At 37.0% G+C, this 18,003-nt stretch overlaps 1 protein-coding gene across 12 annotated transcripts in view; it reads left to right on the top strand.

Moving 5' to 3' along the window:
- The window catches only part of WDFY4 (WDFY family member 4), a 271,485-nt gene that overhangs the window by 140,639 nt on the left and 112,843 nt on the right, over nucleotides 1–18,003 (top strand). The gene's annotated exons all lie outside the window — the stretch shown is intronic.

The raw sequence follows: 18,003 nt of genomic DNA, 5'->3' as shown, positions 1-18,003 counted from the left end.
TTTCCCAGGAATGGATTTAGGTGGTGCTGGATCCAGGCCCGTCAGTTTTGTGTGAACAAAATTTCAGGTAAATGCAGAGAAAATATAATAGCTTAACAGCAACTGTCACTTGTGCCCTTGAAATATCAATGTCAGGGCTTGGCCATGAGTAGAGCCCACCAAACCACTAACCGCTCCTCACTGTAAGTGCAGACAGATATCTGCATAGGCCAAGCAGAAAAAGGCTGGTCCCCTGGGATAGGTGGAGTGTGGCATTTTTGCATAGTGACATATGGTGGGTGGGGGTGTGGCATCTTTGCGTAGAGACATGTAGTGGTTATGAGGCTGGCTGGGCTGAGCAAGCAGTGGCATCACACTGAGGAAACTGATCTGCAAAGGGCTCCACATAGAGATGGGCAGTTTATGTGGTGGACTCTGACTCCTGTCTGAGCTCTTCTATCAAACCATGAGCTCTAGTGTGGTCTATGTCCACCTGGTAGAAGGACACCTTGTTCTCATTTGTTCAGAGGGGCCTCCTTTTCTAATTCATACATAGGACAGTGGCTAGGTTAGCAGAGACCCCGACTTGACCAAGGGATCTTGCTGCTAAAATCAGAGGATGGTGGCCTCCTCATGTGCAATAAACATCTGCCTTAGCTAGCTGGTAAAATTTTCTCTACTAGAATTTTCCTCTCAACTTTTTATTCTTAAAACATCTTAAAATGTGGTCTACCATATCATAACTTATAAGAATACAAAACCCACACAACAAATGATTAATCAATACTGACAGGAATTCACTTCGTCCCATGGCTTGCTTGTAGTCTTGCCTCCTGCTAGTCATACACTTCTTCCTTTGTAACATGACACTAAGACATAGCTCCATCAGCATACTCCACAAAAGTGCAATGCTGCCATGGGATCTGCTACCTGAAAACAGTCTAAAGCCACATCCTTGAGTACTCTTTTGGGCATTCAGCCTCACAAGCAATGAGGTTAAAGTTGTTTTGCTTTTGGGAGCAAGGCAATAGCTTAAATCTCTCCAAGAGAATAGGCACTGAGTTGTGCAAGTTCCACACATCAATGCAATATTCTCAATGTAAGGTCACAATCACTGCCCATTGAAAAACACATAAAATCTAAATCATGTTTTGAAAAGTTCTTAGGTATGGATGCTTAGTTCCTTCTCTAAAGAATTCTACCCAACAGAAATATCTAGTCTGAAAAGGTTAACTGGATCTTCTCACCTTCTGTTATAATTTACTGATTTTCTTTCTTCTCTCTCTCACGGTAGGGAGGTTCTGGCTTTAGTGATGGGAGGTGACTGGGCGATGTGAGGGTCGGGAGGTGATGGGGGGTGGGGAGGGAGCGTTAGTCATGGTCATCCTTTCTTAATTCGGATCGGCCTTCCTTCCTTCCTTCCTTCCTTCCTTCCTTCTTTCTTTCTTTCTTTCTTTCTTTCTTTCTTTCTTTCTTTCTTTCTACAAAATCAGGTTGTGCTTATATGCTATATATGACTGTCATTGAGGAATATTTAAAAGTATTTAAGGTTCAAGTCTGTAGCTCAACACACCATATTTTAATGTATATAAATACTTCATCATATGCAATTCAACAGCACATGAATTTTATTGACTACACATGGCATTCCTTGATAGGAACATAGAGATGAATAATACATGGTCTTTATATTTAAGGAGTTCTTGTAGTCTGCTTATTTATCTCCCTAGTTAGTATACATCTAAAAAGAATCACAGTAGACTGGTTCTGAAAAAAATATGTATAGATCGAGATTTTGTAAATTAAAAAAGGTTTGAAATTAACTTAGGAATCTGGTAATTTAAAGGAATCTTGGGTTGAAAACTGAATACAATCATTTACTTTAAAGGAATATTACTCAGCCATGAGAAGAAACGAAATACTGCCATTTGCAGCAACATGGATGGACCTTGAAATAATCATACTAAGTGAAATAAGCCAGACAGAAAAAGTTGAAAATCACAGGATATCACTTATATGTTGATATAAACTTAAAAGCAACAAATGAGCAGGACAAACAAACAGAGACTAATGGACATGAACAATGTACGAGTGGTTATCAAAGGGCAGGTGGGAGAGGGGAGGTAGGTGGAGTAAAAATTTAAATAATTTCTACAATTTAAAATGATTAATTAATTAATTTAAAAAATAACAGCTCAAATATGGACAATTTCAGAACAGCACCCATTGAAAAAAATTCTGTGAAAATAGTAAATGTTACCACTACAAACCCATCAGAAAAAATTTTTAAAAAATAAAGGTGAATTATGTCCAGGAATCTCTTGTGAGGTTCAGATTTTAATATACTGGATTTCCTAATGTGAGGTATACCTACATTCCAAAAACTAACATTGTGGTTAGGGGAAGGTATCATCACCCTTTGCCAGGCTTTCAAATTTTAAAAATTATGACTTATGGATACAGAAACACATTTTTTTTTGTTTATTTCTCTCAATTTGAATATTTAAAACAAACATGTTCATCAATGCAAAAATGCTTTAGAGGTCACAAACGGAAGCATTCCCAACTATATAAATGATAAAATGGCAGATGGTCATGGAGTGGAGAATCAGTCTGGGGCCCTCCTGAGGCGATGCTGCCATTCACAACCCGCTAGACCCCCACTCCCAGCTCCGTGCCAAGCGCCTGCCGCGTGACTTACAGCGCTTTCGCCCTGGGACCCATCTATTATGAGAAACCATTTTGGTTAATTAAAAAAGTCTTTCAAAGTCTCAGAATAGGAAGCTTTGAAATTTTCTTCTCTTTCTTGTCGTTGATAGGGGTTAGAGAAAACTTGGATCTTTGCCCTAGCAAAGAAGGGAGGAAAGATTGAGGAGGGGAAAGAGTGGGACAGCAGAAGAAAATGAAGCCCTGTCCTGGTGACCTGAGAGTGAGGCTTGGGGTCCTTGGGTGCTAATTTATCTACTAGTACAACTGGGAATGATAAAGGAAGTGGCTGAGGTCCTTGAATAACAAAGGTGCAATTAAAAGAGCCTGTGTCCAATCGCTTGTTGCAAGCGCTCTGAAGCCTGAGCTTCAGCCTAGTACCTGCGGTACAGGCTGAGTGCCAGATGAGGTGTCTGTTCTCTGGGTGAAACAGACTGTAAGCAAAAGGAAATCGATGAGAAAATATTAGATAGTGTGACATAATCTGGAGGAAACTGATGCTGTGCTGGAGCCTGCCTCTTGATTGCTTTCAGTTGGAAGGTCACGGAAACCTTCTTGTAGGAAGTGATAATGAAGCTGAGAGGGAGGAGTGGCTAACCAACATCAGAGCGGGGAAGAGCCCCTAGAAAGGACTCAGTTTGTGTCAAGGCTTGAGGGTGAGAATGAGTTTGTACATTTGAGGACTGAGAGGGAGATTCACATGGCTGGAGTGCTGAGATCAAATGGAGGGAGTGGTACAGGAGGACCTAGGGGCAGGAGCCAGTTGTCAAGCATGTTCCAAATTCTCTAGGAGATCAGAAAATATCTCTATGTCTATGACTTCATCTGTATCTATCTATCTATCTATCTATCTATCTATCTATCTATCTATCATCCATCTATCTATCTATCATCTATCTATCATCTATATGCATCTCTTTCTCATTTACTAAATACCCATTTCTGCTCTAACTGTCCCTCCTTGAACATTCCATACTCATTCATTGATTTTCTATTATATCCCAGGCCCTTGGGTGAAGGCCAGGGGATACTAGCATAAAAAGTCACAGTCCCTGGCCTGCCCGGCCCACCTTCTTGGTGGGTAAAATAACTACAATGTAACAAGATGTGCCCGGAAGAGAGTGATCACATAAGTCCAGCTTCTCAGAGGAGTTTGAGCTGAGACTCAGAAGAGGAGGAAGGATATGAGCAAAGACTAGTGGTGAGGGAGGGAAGCCTCGAGGTGCAAAGGAACAGTTGCAGCCATCTGCCTTGTGGGTCAGCTGCTGACTTGGTACCAGAGTATCATGTTCAGTTTCTCTTAATTTTATGTATTATTTATATCTGACTCACTTCCCAGAGAATTTATAATAACTTTAGGTGAGGATGTATGCAATAAAATTAAAAAAAAATGAAATCACAAAAAATGATAATAAAAGGAGAAAGTCAATTCCTAGGGAGTTAAGATTACAAATAAGCAATCTGTGAAAACTTACAGTCAAGCATCTTCACAGTGCCTGAGCTTTCTCCAGTTCTTTAAGAACACCACCCCTCTGAAAGCCCATTAAGTCCTCTCCAGCCTGGCTGTGACTCTGTATGGCCAACAGTAGCCTGGCCCCCTCCATGAGAGTGTAATTTTCTTATTTATATTCCCGGGTAGATTTTTAAGTTTCTGGAAGCAAGCTGTGTGCCTGGTTTATCCTCAAAGCCCTAGGGCTAGCACAAGGCCTAGATTGGAGCAGAGGCTGGGAATCGTTGGCTGAAAAGAAGACTAGAGAAGAAACCAGGCCTATTTTTCACTCACAAAAAGTCCACATTCATGTGAAGTGTTGGTGTTTAAGATGCCTGTGAGCCATGTGCAGCCCAACTGCAGGAACCTACTGGTAAATCCTGGTGTAGCCCTCAAGAACATCAAGGTGAGCAAGTGTGTCAGCCTCCTGGAGGACAAGATGTGGTCAGAGTAGCCCTCAGGAACCTCCCGGTATGGACTCAAATTGCAGCCAGCACTGTCCTGAGAGCTCAGACCAAGGGTTCTGCTCTGGAGGTGGGTAATGATGGAGCGTTGCTGGCCAAGGTGGTCTTGCCTCTCTCTGTTAAGCCTAAAGAAGGAATCCTTTCCATAAACTCCAGTCCTCATTTATCATCTCTCTTTGAAATGTCAGTTGCAGTATGTAGGTTGCCTTAGTGTTTGGCAGTATTTGGAGTGAAAGGAGCTGTGTTGGCTTCCTTTGGCTGCTGGAACAAAGTTCCAAAGGCTGGGCTTCACCAACAGACACTTGTTTTCACAGTCCTGGAGGCTGGAAATCCTAGATCAAGGTGTTGGCAGGTTTGATTTTTCTGGAAATTCTCTCCTTGGCTTATAGATATCCATCTTCTCTTTCTAAGTATCCTCTGTTTCTCTTCTTATGAGGATAGTAATCAGATTGTGTTGGGGCCCACTATAAAAAAAAAAGAAAAAAGAAAAAAAAAAGTCTTAGTTAATTTAATCACCTCTTTAAAAGCTCTATCTCCAAATACCTTGGTCACATTCTGAAGTACTAGAAGCTAGAGCTTCAACATTTAAATTTTGGGGAACACAATTTATTCCATAATAGTAGGTCAAGTCTGAAAACATGTTTAGAGGAGAGGTTTCCATGAGTTTCAAACCCTCAGGGTAGATCCTCACATTCACCTCTCATCCAGACCACTTCTGTCCCTAACCTTCTGCCCCTGTCTGAGAAGGTGTGCACCTTCGTGAGCCTCACCTGTGAGGAGAAGGCTGACAGTAACCTGGGGAGATGAGGCTAAGTAAAGGGAAAGGCTGCATGGCGACACTTCCCATCTGTCTGAGCCTCATGGAGGCCCTTAAGCCCAAGAAAGAGGTACAGAAAAGGGAGGGAGGGTTCTTGAGAAGGGCCTGCAGTGCAGTTTTGAAGTTTTCATCCTTGGCTACACCAGTGTTTCGTTTCACTTTTTTTTTTTTACGTAGTCATTCTCCATGTACTCATGACGATTGAATTTAATAAAAACATCACAGTTCAAAGAAGACAAATTAGAAACCACTGTTCATCTTAGAAATTAATCTGCGAGTAAATTTAATGGGAGATGAATTGCGCTGTTGTGATCTGCTCCCTCTTCTCCCACTCTGAGCCCCAGTTGTTTGTCATTATTGCTGAAAATATGATTATTACTCTGGTATTGCTTGACATTTATTAAGAATCCAAGGTCTATGTTTCCACAGCAGAGAAAAGTGCAATTATCTGGGCACTTGGAAAAAAAAGAATTTTCTGACCCGAACTGTCCAAATAGATACCCCTGAAGGTCCCTTCCATTACTGTGACTGGATGCAGAGCCTAGGCCACTTGGCACACGGTGTACCTTCTTCATAATGGGCTTCTAACCTTTTATGGGTGCATGTGTAGATATTACACAGGATTTTACAAAACTGGAAAAGCATTTTATTGGCTTCTCATTGCTTATCATCAAATCAGATCTCCACTAAGGGTTTATATTTAAAAGTGGATATGTCAACCTTATGAAGGCATAATAGAAAAACTGTGTAAGTAATCTGTTTATTGAATATTTTGCAATCAGGAAATTCTAAATTTCAGTTAGGTTTAAATATGGCAGTAGTAATGAGAGCCAGAACTGCTCCAGCTCCTGACCTTTGTCCTTTTCAGACCTAGAAGTATTGCCAACTGACCCTGTGGAATGTTTTACTCTGGGCAGGGAAAGACCAACTTCAGAGAACTTGGCCCATGGAGTGGGGAGAGTCTATGAGCTTCATTTCATTCTCTCAAACTTTTAGTGTTGCCTCCATTTGCCAGGCCCTTGGGGATAGAGATGGGCAATGTCATTGAGGAACTTATTCTATTGGAGGACCCAGCCACTGTAATTTGGAGTGCTGCCTCTGCAGGGTTTATGCTGTACCATGGGATCACTGGGGAGGCATGCTGGGAAAGAGAAAAGTATTAATAGTAATTACTTGTTATAACTACAAAGTATTCACAGAGATATGGTTCCCTCTCTTGCTCACTGCCATCCAGGAACATGGCATGGTTAATCAATTAACTCCCTCATTCTTTCAGGCCCCACCAGTCTAAGATAGATGAGCAATGAGTGACCAATGTGCCCAATGAGAATGACCAATGAGAGTGAGAACATGTGATGCACAGGGGATGTTATATTTCCTCCACATTCACAGTTTCACTCCAACCTTGATGAATAGGAGATTGCCTGAGTTTAACTTGAACTCGTCACTTGTTTCTTTGGCCAGAGAAAGTCAGACATTAAGGGAATCTAGATTTGACACTAAAACTGAACAGAATAGTTATTGCTTTCCCTTTGTGGAATTATTAGTGAATATTTGGAAACTTTAAAAAACTATGAAAAAGACTGTCTACACTGAAATCATGTTTATTGAGTTAAGTTTTAAAATATACTCATAAAATGGAAATCAAGTTATCAGCATTACTCTTAAAACTTTCTTAGATTGTTAATCAAGAATGATACCATTTGTGGTTTTGTGAATTCTGTATCAGCCTTCTATACATCCACTAGACATCTTTTCCATCATATGGGGAATCAATTACTATTTCTTTGTTAAGTATCTGATGAAGTGGTTGGCTTGCACAATTTGGGGGAACAAGATTTACCAAAAATTATTTGTCTTTAAACACAAGAACTACACTCAATCTAATGAGCTGTTTATACCTATGGGAAACAGAGGACTGTGTCCAGCTGAGAGAACAGGAACTCATATCTTTTATCTCAGTTTCATGATGAGGCTTAGGTGAAATGATTGTGAGAATTCTATTGTATTTGTTAACATTCTTTTTATTTCAGAATATTTTTATATACTTTTGATATTCATATTCACTACTGCCATGTACTCCTCACCCAATTTCCTCTGCTTTTAACAACTTATAATACTGTGGTACGTTTTGTCAAAGCTAAGACACCGACATTGATATATGACTAGTAACTAAACTCCAGACTTTATTTTGTTCTCACCAGTTTTCCTGCTAACCCAGGTTCCAATCCAGGACACCACATTACCTTTAGTCATTCCATCTCCTTAGTCTCCTTTATTTGGTAACAATTTTCAAACTATCCTTGTTTTTCACGACCTTGACAGTTTTGAGGAGTACTGGTCAGATATTTTATGGAATGTGCCTCAATTTGGGTTTGTTTAATATTTTTCTCATAATTAGCCTGGGGTTATGAATTTTTAGAAGGAAGATCACGGAGAAGTGCCCTTCTCATCATATATCAGCATAGGAGTGTACAAGACCACATGGTCATGTGGTGCCTGCCAAATTTTGACACTGTAAAGCTACTATTTTTCCCTTTCCGTACTCAGTTCTTTGGAAGCAAGTCATGAAGTTCATCCTACCCTTAAGGGGGTTAGGAATTAAGTTCTACTTCCTGGTGGGGGAAGTATGTACATATATTATTTGAAATTCTGTAAAGAAGGTTTGTCTTTTCCCTCTATTCATTTATTTATTCAATCTGTTATTTATATCAGTAGGGACTCATCCATATTTATAATATGGACTATAATCCATTAAACCTGTTATTTATCATGTTGTTCAATTTTTTCCAGCACTTTCCTCATAGTGTTTAATTGACCTCATATTTGCTTTTACTGTAGTGTTCTTGATTTTTTTTCACTGATCTCAAATATGAATCCATATGAATCTTATGTGTTTTAGTGCAATTCTACTACAACACTTCCTAACAATTTTGGTGTGTATAATTAAAAAAAAAATTAGATTATGTTGTAGTAATAAACACCTCCAAATCTGATTGCCTTAAATAGCAAAGATTTATTTCTCACTTGTGCTACCAATACATTGTAAGTTGGCCAGGAATCTGCTGGTGACTTATCCTCACTTAGTGACACTGGTCATGGAGCAGCCATGATCTAGAATATTGAGTGTTGCTGTGACAGTTCAAAAAGAGCTTAACAAATTGCTTATGAGCCCTTATAGCTTCTTCTCCCCAGCCTCACTTCACTCAAAGGTAGCAGGAAGATTGGTCGTACCTACATGAGAGAACTGGAAATAATTGGCAGAAAGTACTATTGACTAACACGTTATATTTCTTTCAGTTTTTCTTCTCTATGCAAATCTATAAAGATTTAATTGTTGTTATTGGTAACATACTGTTTTCTAATCTCTTTTTAAAAATATTGATACATTATAAAGTTGGTCTCCTATCATTAAATCTTTTTGACACCAAGGCTTCAGTGAATGGTTGGGTAGCAAAAGGAAACTGAAATCCAGCCTTTGTTCCACTATTCAAGTCACCTAATTATGTCTAGCACAGTGTCTGCCCAAAGGGGCCCAAAGATACTGTATGGGCTAGTGGTAGCCCTTTGTGATGACTTGTGTGACTGTGTAATACTTTTTGCATAGGCTGAACCACCCCTTCACATGCTAATATTTAAATTGTTTCATTTTGTGCTACTATAAATAGGATGGCAGAAAATGTTGTCTAGGGAATATTTATGCATATATCTTACGATTTCCTTTGAATAAATTACTAGCAGTAAAAATGGTGAGTCAAAGGATTAAAATGCAATGCAGAAGGTGTCAGCACAGGACAGCTACAGTGCAGGTAAAGACTTGGCATTTCCCATGACTGAGTTTAGTCCCAGACCTAGTGTGTATGGTGCCTGGTGGGGAGGCCAGGGCCTATAACTATAATTTTGGTACCAACTTTCTGAGCAAGGTCTGAGGGGCTGCCTTCAGATGTTGGCTTTTCTCGTTTTTTGCAATGCCACAAAACTGAATACAGGACTAATGATGCTTTAAATAAACAAGTGTAATGACTGTCATCAGTAGACAGCAGACACTTCCTGTGGGACAGCTTGGGCAGGAGGGTCACTAGCAGCTGGCCAGCCCCAGAAATGTCCCTGGCAAAGATGGGCATTGCTAAGCTGAGGTCAACTCACTTAAAGGTGACTCTCCAGGTGGGATGTGCCCTGTTCTCCATTCCAAGATCTGATCTGTATTCCATAGCCAAACTTTCCCCTAAAGAGGCACTGGGAGAGCAGGGTACAGACTTTTTAATCCAGATCTGCTTTCCCTCTCAAATCTCTGAATGGCCTTCGGAGACCCTTTGTTCTACTTCAAAGGTTCTCAAACTCTTTAATGCCCAGGCAGTTGCTAAGCAAAGGCTGTTTAGCTCCAATAAGCCATGTAAGAGCTGTTCTCTGAATTTGTCCCTAATCAATGTGTCACATTCACTGCTGCCCAGGCAGATGGGCTTTTGTCCTTGAACAGATCCAAATTGCCCTTCTCCTGTCTCCATATCCTGAGTGTGACAACTTTCCAGGGCATGAAAGGTCTCAATAACCAATAAGAAAGTTGTGTTTTCTTAGCACTGAAATTTACAGAGTGAAAATGTGTGTGGTAATAGAGTATAAGAACTCATTTTCTGGCACTGCCACTTCCTGTTGGAGTCACTTATCCTTTCTTGTCCTTGGTTTCATCTTCTGTAAAATAGAAATAATCAATATAAATTTGTCGGGAGGCTAAATATTAAATGCATATGGAAACTCTTTTATCAGTTCTAAAGTGCTATGTGAATATTAGTTAACAGGATATAATGTTGAGGAAATGGATCAAAGGTAAATATTTGAATGATCAGCACCATTAGATAATACATCAGTGAGCTCTTGGTCAGTTCCTCCTCTCATCCTTCTAATCAACTATTCGAAAACTTCATCATTCTGTTTCAGAGCTCTGCTCAGCTCTCAGGGTAAGCAGAACCATCTTAACCCTACCACACCCTGGAACTAGAAGGCACCAGGTGTAAACTACCTTACTTTCCAGTATTCCACTTACAAACTCATCCACATCTGCACTGTGCTCAAGTCCTTCCCTCCAGCTTTTCCCTTTCTCATTGCTCAGATCAACCTCTACATGGGCTGCTAATCCCATCCTTTCTTCTCTTACGCCATAGAACCTGCACCATCACTAACTTTTCTCTTTCTTTTGCTTTTCAACCTTCTCTCATCTACTGTTGAGCTCCTCTTAGCCTAGTCATATAGTTGAATAGTATTATTCCTCTTATATCGAATGACTCTGCTCCCACCTCTTTTCCTCTTCAGAACTAAGTTTATTGAATGAGTTGTCTATATTCACTGTCTCATTATCCTTAGCTCCAAACTTCTAGTTGACATCATTGCTGTCTAATCGTTCCTGTGCAATAACTTTTGCAGAAGTTACCAATGGCTGAGTTCTACAGACAGACCCAATGGACATTTTCAGGCCTCATCTTACAGGATTTCTCTGAAACATTTACTATGGTTAATGGCCCATGGTTCCCATGACATTTCACTTCCTGAATTTCTTTAAAATTCTCTAACCTTTCTTCTCCCGACATAAATTTCCCTTGTGTTCTCTAGGTTTCTGACCTTGTCTCATCTCTCTTTACTTTCTCTCCATGGGGGATCTTAGCAGTTCCCAGGGTTTATCCTTTCATGTGATAAACCCTGACTCGTGACTCACAACTCTGCATCAACCTGAGACCTCTCCCTCATCTGAGCTTTATTCTAGGGATGTCTAGCCGTACATTTGACACTTCAAATACAATATGACCTCGTATCCCTTCAACTTGCACTTTTGTTTAGTTCTGTAATCTCTCCTATTTTTTTTAGTTTGTCTAATTTAATTCACTCAATTAGGTAAACCAGAAATTTTGAAGTAATTCTTATCATCTCATACAGTCACCGATTCCTATTAATTTTACTTTTCATATAGCTCTTGAATTAGACTCTTTTGCTTCATTCTTTCCATGGTGTGAAAATTCACATGCGTTGTCATCACAGTGTTCTAAGGGGGCTCCCTACTTCCAGTCTTCCTTTATGAAATCCATCCTTCAAACTGCTACCAGAGTGAGTTATCAAAAATGCTGATGGGATCATGTCAGACTTCTATTGAAATCCTCTCATTCAACAATCAGCTAAAGCAACATCATAGTCAAGGAGCCTTCTGTGAACCTGATTCACGTCAAGGTCTCCTCATCTGTGTCCTGCATCCTGTGTCATCCTGTCCTGTGCATAGCTCTGTCTCAACATTGGCCATGTCAGCTCATAACCATCTGCCTCTTCCATTAGGCTCCACAAAACCAGATATGGGTTCATCTGTGTAACTCAGCACTGAAAAATAGTACGTGAACAATGAATGTTTGCTGAGCTTAACAACAGAAAGTAAATATGAAGCTAGAAATGGAGTATCTGAGCAAGGGTATCAACAGCCTTGGGCTGCAACTATTGTAGACAGGGTACTTATTTGAAGAGTAAAGATGATTTATAACTAAACTCATATAACATTTTCTATCAATATTAATTTTGAAGAGACCATTTAGATCAATTGTTTTCAGTTGATCTTATCCATGACTTACACCAAAATAGTCTCTCTGGGTAACTCTTCAGTGTATGAAGTTCTTTCTACTGTCTCATCTTACATGCATAATGTCTCTTCAGACAAAGGAGGCACTGTAAACCTCATGTCATATATGAAAAATCAAATGTCAGAAATATTAAGTTGTTTGCCCATGTAATGTGGCTAGTAAGGACCAATGATCAAGGTGTCTTGACTTCTACTCTTTGTACTTCCCATACACTCATTCAGCAACACTCAGAAAAATATAGAAGTCTGAATTTTTTTTCTATATCTTGTTGAAGTCTGCCTGCTTGAAACTTCCTACCCTGATCCTACTTAACTCTCTGGGGCCAGTCACACAAGCCTCATCCCTCTTTGGCAAGATAGCACATTTACTATTTGGCAGGAGCTGCTTGTGTCCAAGTTCTCCCCAAGAGTTCTCTTCCCCTGTTGCAGGTCTCCAAAGCATCATGTTAGAAGAAAGTCTGGGCTTCTGCCTTCGATGTAAAATTAGTCAAATTTTTCAGCATTTTATGTCACTTGCAATGTTCATAATGATTGTTTTACTTAGAAATTTATATAAACATATAACAGAAATATTAAGGAAAATTTTGCAAATAAAAGAAAGAAAAGAAAAAAAACAAAGAAATCACTCTATTCCCACTACTTCAAAATAGTAATTGGGGTTTTAAAAATTATATTGTTTTCAATATCAGTCAAAGTTTTGTACTCTGTTACATTAAAATGTATTGTTCTATCTTGTACTTTGAATGAATATTTTAACCGACACATGATTTTGGAAAATGCGTTGAAACATGCATATAACATGCACTGGAATATTGGATACCTAAGTTATGTAGGTCTCCCACTGTTGGCACATTTCATTATGCAATATGGAAAAATCATGAAAGTCTTTAGCTACTGGGAAACTGTCATGCTCTGAGAGGCAGATACAAGTTTTTCAACATTCTAATATTTGAAATTTGAAATTCAAATTTTTCCTTTGGAAGCAAATACTGTCAGTTGGGTTATTTGGGATAATAGGTTTTTTATTTTCAAGAAACTATCTGCTAAATACTCAAGTCTTAATAATTGTAATTTTTTTCTGTCCACCATTCTTTCAAATAAAAATATATGAGTAATTCATGTTTTTCTGTATCTTCACCAGCATATGGTGTTGTCACTTTTTAATTTTAGCCATCCAGATATGTATGTAGCAATATCTTGTAATTTTTACTATTATTTTCCTAAAAGATAATGATGTACAACATATTTTCACATGCTTAGTTACTATCTATATACTTTCTTTAGTAAAATGTCTGTTCCTGTCTTTTGTACATCTTCTAATGGGATTTTTTTTTTTTTTTTTTTTACTGGTGAGTTTTAAGAGTTTTTTTATATATTATTCTAGCTCTAGTCCTTTGATAGATATACGGCTAGCAAATATTCTCCCACATTGTAGCTTGTCATTACATCCTATTCAAATGGGTTTGTGCAGAGCAAAAGTTTTTATAGTGATGAATCTAATTCATTACTTTTTCCTTTTATGAATCATGCTTTTGGTGTAAAATCTAAGACTTTTGAACACTTTGTTGAATAAAAGCTGTGAAAATAGACATCCTTGCTTTGTTTCCAATCTTACAATGAATTCATTGTTTCACATTAAATATGGTATTACCTGTAGAGTTTTTATAGATACTCTTTATCAAGTTGAGGTAGTTCCCCTGTATTTCTAGCTTTATGAGAGTTCTATCATGAATGAATTTTGAATTTTGCCAAATGCTCTTCTGCATCAATTGATATGATCATGTAATTTTCTTCTTTAAGCTACTAATAGGGCAGATTACATTGATCACTTTTCAAGTTATTTACCAACCTTCTATTCCTTGAAAAACCTCATTTAGTCATTGTCTATAATTCTTTTTATATATTGCTAAATTATCTTCACTAATATTTTGTTGAAGATTTTTGTATTAACATATAAGGATATTGTTAGCTTCATAAAATAAGTTGGAAAATATGCCTATCTTTTCTATTTTCTGGAAGATATTTTATAAAATTAACATTAATTTTTGCTTAAACATTTCACAGAATTCTTAAGTGGGAGGAGTATTCTCCAGAGGACATACAGATGGCCCATATACATATACAAAGATGCTCAAATTCGTTAATCATCAGGGAAATGCAAATCAAAACCACAATGAGATATCACCTCACACCTGTCAGAATAGCTATTATCAATAAATCAACAAACAACAAATTTGGCAAGAATGTGAAGAAAAGGGAATTCTTGTGCACTTTGGTGAGATTATAAATTGGTGTAACCACTATGGAAAACAGTATGGAGTTTTCTCAACAAATTAAAAATAGAACAACCATATAACCCAGCAATCCCACATCTTTCTTCTGTTATTTATCTGAATAAATTCTAAACACTAATTAGAAAAGACATATGCACCTCTATGTTCATTGCAGCATTATTTATAATAGTCAAGATATGAAAGCAACTTTAGAGTCCATCAATAGATAAATCGATAAACAAATTATGGTATATATATATATATATATATATATATATATAGGCAATGAAATATTACTCAGCCATAAAAAAGAATGAAGTCTTGCCACTTGCAATGACCTGGATGGACCTAGAGAGTATTATGCTAAGTAAAATTAAGTCAAACAGAGAAAGACAAATACCACATGATTTCACTTATATGTGGAACCTAAAGCACAAAATAAATGAACAAAATAGAAACAAACTCATAGATACAGAGAACATTTTCATGGTTGCCAGATGAGAGAAGGTTGCAAGATGAAAAAGAGGACAAGATTAAGATGTACAAGTTGCCAGTTATAAAAATAGTTATAGGAATATAAAGTACAGCATAGAGAATATAGTTAATAATATTACTGTAACTGTAAATAAGTGTCAGATGGGTACTAGATTTATTGAGGTGATCACTTTGTAGGTTATGTAAATGTCTATTTTCTACGCCTACAAATAATATAATATGATATTATATTTTTCTTGGTTAATATTTGTACATTTTATCTTTTTTCAACCTTTTACTTTCAACTTTCTCTGTCCTTTTTTTCATGGAGTGTTTTCTGTATGCAGAATTTACTTAGATTTTGTTTATTGATTCAGTGTAACTTCGTTTAGCTTTTATTTGGATCATAGTTCACCTATATTTAATGTAATTAATAACATTTTTATTTTAATTCCACTTTAATGTTTATTTTTCATTTGTAATATCTGTTGCTTGCTCTTTTTTTCAATATATTATCAGCTATTTAAAATTATTCTACTTCCCTTCTATTAGCTGAATATTATATATTTTGTGTTATTTTTTGTGGATACTCCAGAAATTATAAAATGCACAGTTGCTTTATTAGAGTTTAAATTAGCCCCATTTATGAAATTTAATTATAGAAACAATACTTCTTTTCATTTACCTCATTCATATCTTTTAAGTGTAAGAAATTATCTTCCAACAGCCAATATTCATTTAGATATACTTACATATTTATTATTTCCATAGTTTTTCATTTATTCTTTTTTTATAATTAATTAATTTTTTTTTGCGGCATTGGTTAACCAAATCCAATAAGCTTCAGGTGTACAATTCAACAGTAAAGCATGTGTGTTTACCTCCCATAGTTAGATTTCTTTCTGTCACCACATATTTGGCCCCTTTTACTCTATCTATCCCCTTCCTCCCTGTTTCCCTCATACCCTTTAGTAACCACTAGTCTATTGTCCAAGTCCATGAGTCTCTGCTTGTTCGTCCTATTCGTCTATTGCTTTTAGTTTTATATCCTACATATCTTGTGGGATGTCATGTGGTTTTCAATTTTTTCTGTCTGGCTTATTTCATTTAGCATGATTATCTTGAGGTCCATCCATGTTGTCACAAATGACAGTATTTCATCTCTTATGGCTGTACCACAGCTTCTTTATCCAATCATCTGTTGTAGTACACGTTGCTTCCATATCCTGGCCACTGTGAATAATGCTGCTATGAACATCGATGTGCAAATATCTTTTCGGATATGAGTTTTCAAGTCTTTAGGGTAAATACCCAGTAGAGGGATTGCTGGATCATATGGTAGATCAATTCTTAGTTTTTTGAGGAACCTCCATACTGTTTTCCATAGTGGCTGTACCAATTTGCAGTCCTGCCAGCAGTATGTGGGGGTTCCTTTTTCTCTGCATCCTCTCCGACATTTATTATTACTTTTCCTGTAGATAACAGCTATTCTAACAGGTGTGAGATGGTATCTCATTGTAGTTTTGATTTGCATTCCCTGAATAGCTAGCAATGTTGAGCATCTTTATATATGTTTGTTGGCCATTTGTTATGTCCTCTTGAAAGAAGTATCTCTTCAGATCCTCCGCCCATTTTTTTATGGGATTTTTTTGTTTTTGTTGTTATTGAGTTGTATGAGTTCTTTTTATATTTTAGATATTAGGCCCTTATCGGAGGCATTTGTTGCACATATATTTTCCCATTCGAATGGTTGTCTCTTTATCGTGTTGACAGTTTCTTTTGCTATGCAAAAGCTTTTTAGTTTGATGTGGTCCCTTTCATTAATTTTGCTTTTACTTCTCTTGCCTTTAAGATCAAATTCATAAAATCCTCTTTAAGTCCAAGGCCCTTGTGTTTAGTTCCTATGTTTTCTTTTATGCATTTTATTGTTTCAGGTCTTATATTCAGGTCCATAATCCATTTTGAGTTAATTGTAGTGTGTGGTGATAGACAAAAGTCTAGTTTCATTCTTTTGCAGGTGGCTTTCAAGTTTTTCCAGCACCATTTATTGAAGAGGCTTTCCTTTCTGCACTGTATGTTTTCGTCTTTTTTATTTGTCAGAAATTATTTGCCCATACAAACATGGGTTTATTTCTGAATTCTCAGTTCTGTTCCACTGGTCTGTGTGTCTGTTTTTTCTGCCAATACCATGCTGTTTTGATTATTGTCATTTAGTAGTATAGTTTGAAGTCAGGCAGACTGATGCATCCAGCCTCGTTTTCTTTGTTTCTTTGTTTTTTTCCCCTCAGGATGACTTTGGCAGTTTGGGGTCTTTTGCCTTCCGTAGAAATCTGATGATTTTTTTTTCTATTTCTTTAAAAAATGCTGATGGGATTTTGAAAGGGATTGCATTAAATCTGTATAATGCTTTAGATAATAAGGTCATTTTTACTATGTTTATTCTTCCATCATTTATTCCTATTTTTCGTGCTTCAGTATGGAATAGTTTACATTCTACCTGAAAAGATCTTTTTGTATTTAATTTAGTGTAGGTCTGCTTGTGCTACATTCTTTCACTGTCCTTCTTTAAAGATAATATGACCTTTTCTCTGTGTTTTTGAATATTTTTTATCTTTCATTTTTTTTTTTGTTTTACTGTGATGGGCTTCTGTGTGGTTTTCTTTGCATTTTTCTTGTTTTATATTTGTAGAATTTGTTAAATTTGTGGCTTATGACTTTCACCGATTTCAGAAAATACTCATTAACTTTTTGTATTGGGTCTGATCCATCTTTCTCTCCTCTACTTTTGATACTTCAATTCTGATATGCAGGATACTTTCCTCATACTACTCACGTATCGAACTCTATCTTTTAAATATATTCCATACTTTTATCCCATTATACTTTTAGCAAGATTATTTATTTAAGTTTGCTCATCCTCTGTTCAGTTGTGTTCACTTTGCTGTTAAACTTACCCATAAAGTTTCTCATTTCAATTAATTTATTTTACAGATTTATAATTTGTATTTGGTTATTTTTCATAGTACATGTCTTTTGCAAAATTCTCCATATTACATTTTTGGATCATATTATTTGCATTAATTTAAGATTCATGTCTGATAACTTTAATATCTGCATACATGTGTGTATGTTTTTATTATTTATTTGTCTGTTGATCCTTTTTATGGGCAATATAGTAATTGCTGCTTGAT

Source organism: Rousettus aegyptiacus, unplaced genomic scaffold (assembly GCF_014176215.1).
Source record: "Rousettus aegyptiacus isolate mRouAeg1 unplaced genomic scaffold, mRouAeg1.p scaffold_m13_p_6, whole genome shotgun sequence".
In the NCBI taxonomy this organism is placed as follows: domain Eukaryota; kingdom Metazoa; phylum Chordata; class Mammalia; order Chiroptera; family Pteropodidae; genus Rousettus; species Rousettus aegyptiacus.
This window is presented reverse-complemented; position numbering and strand designations above follow the sequence as displayed.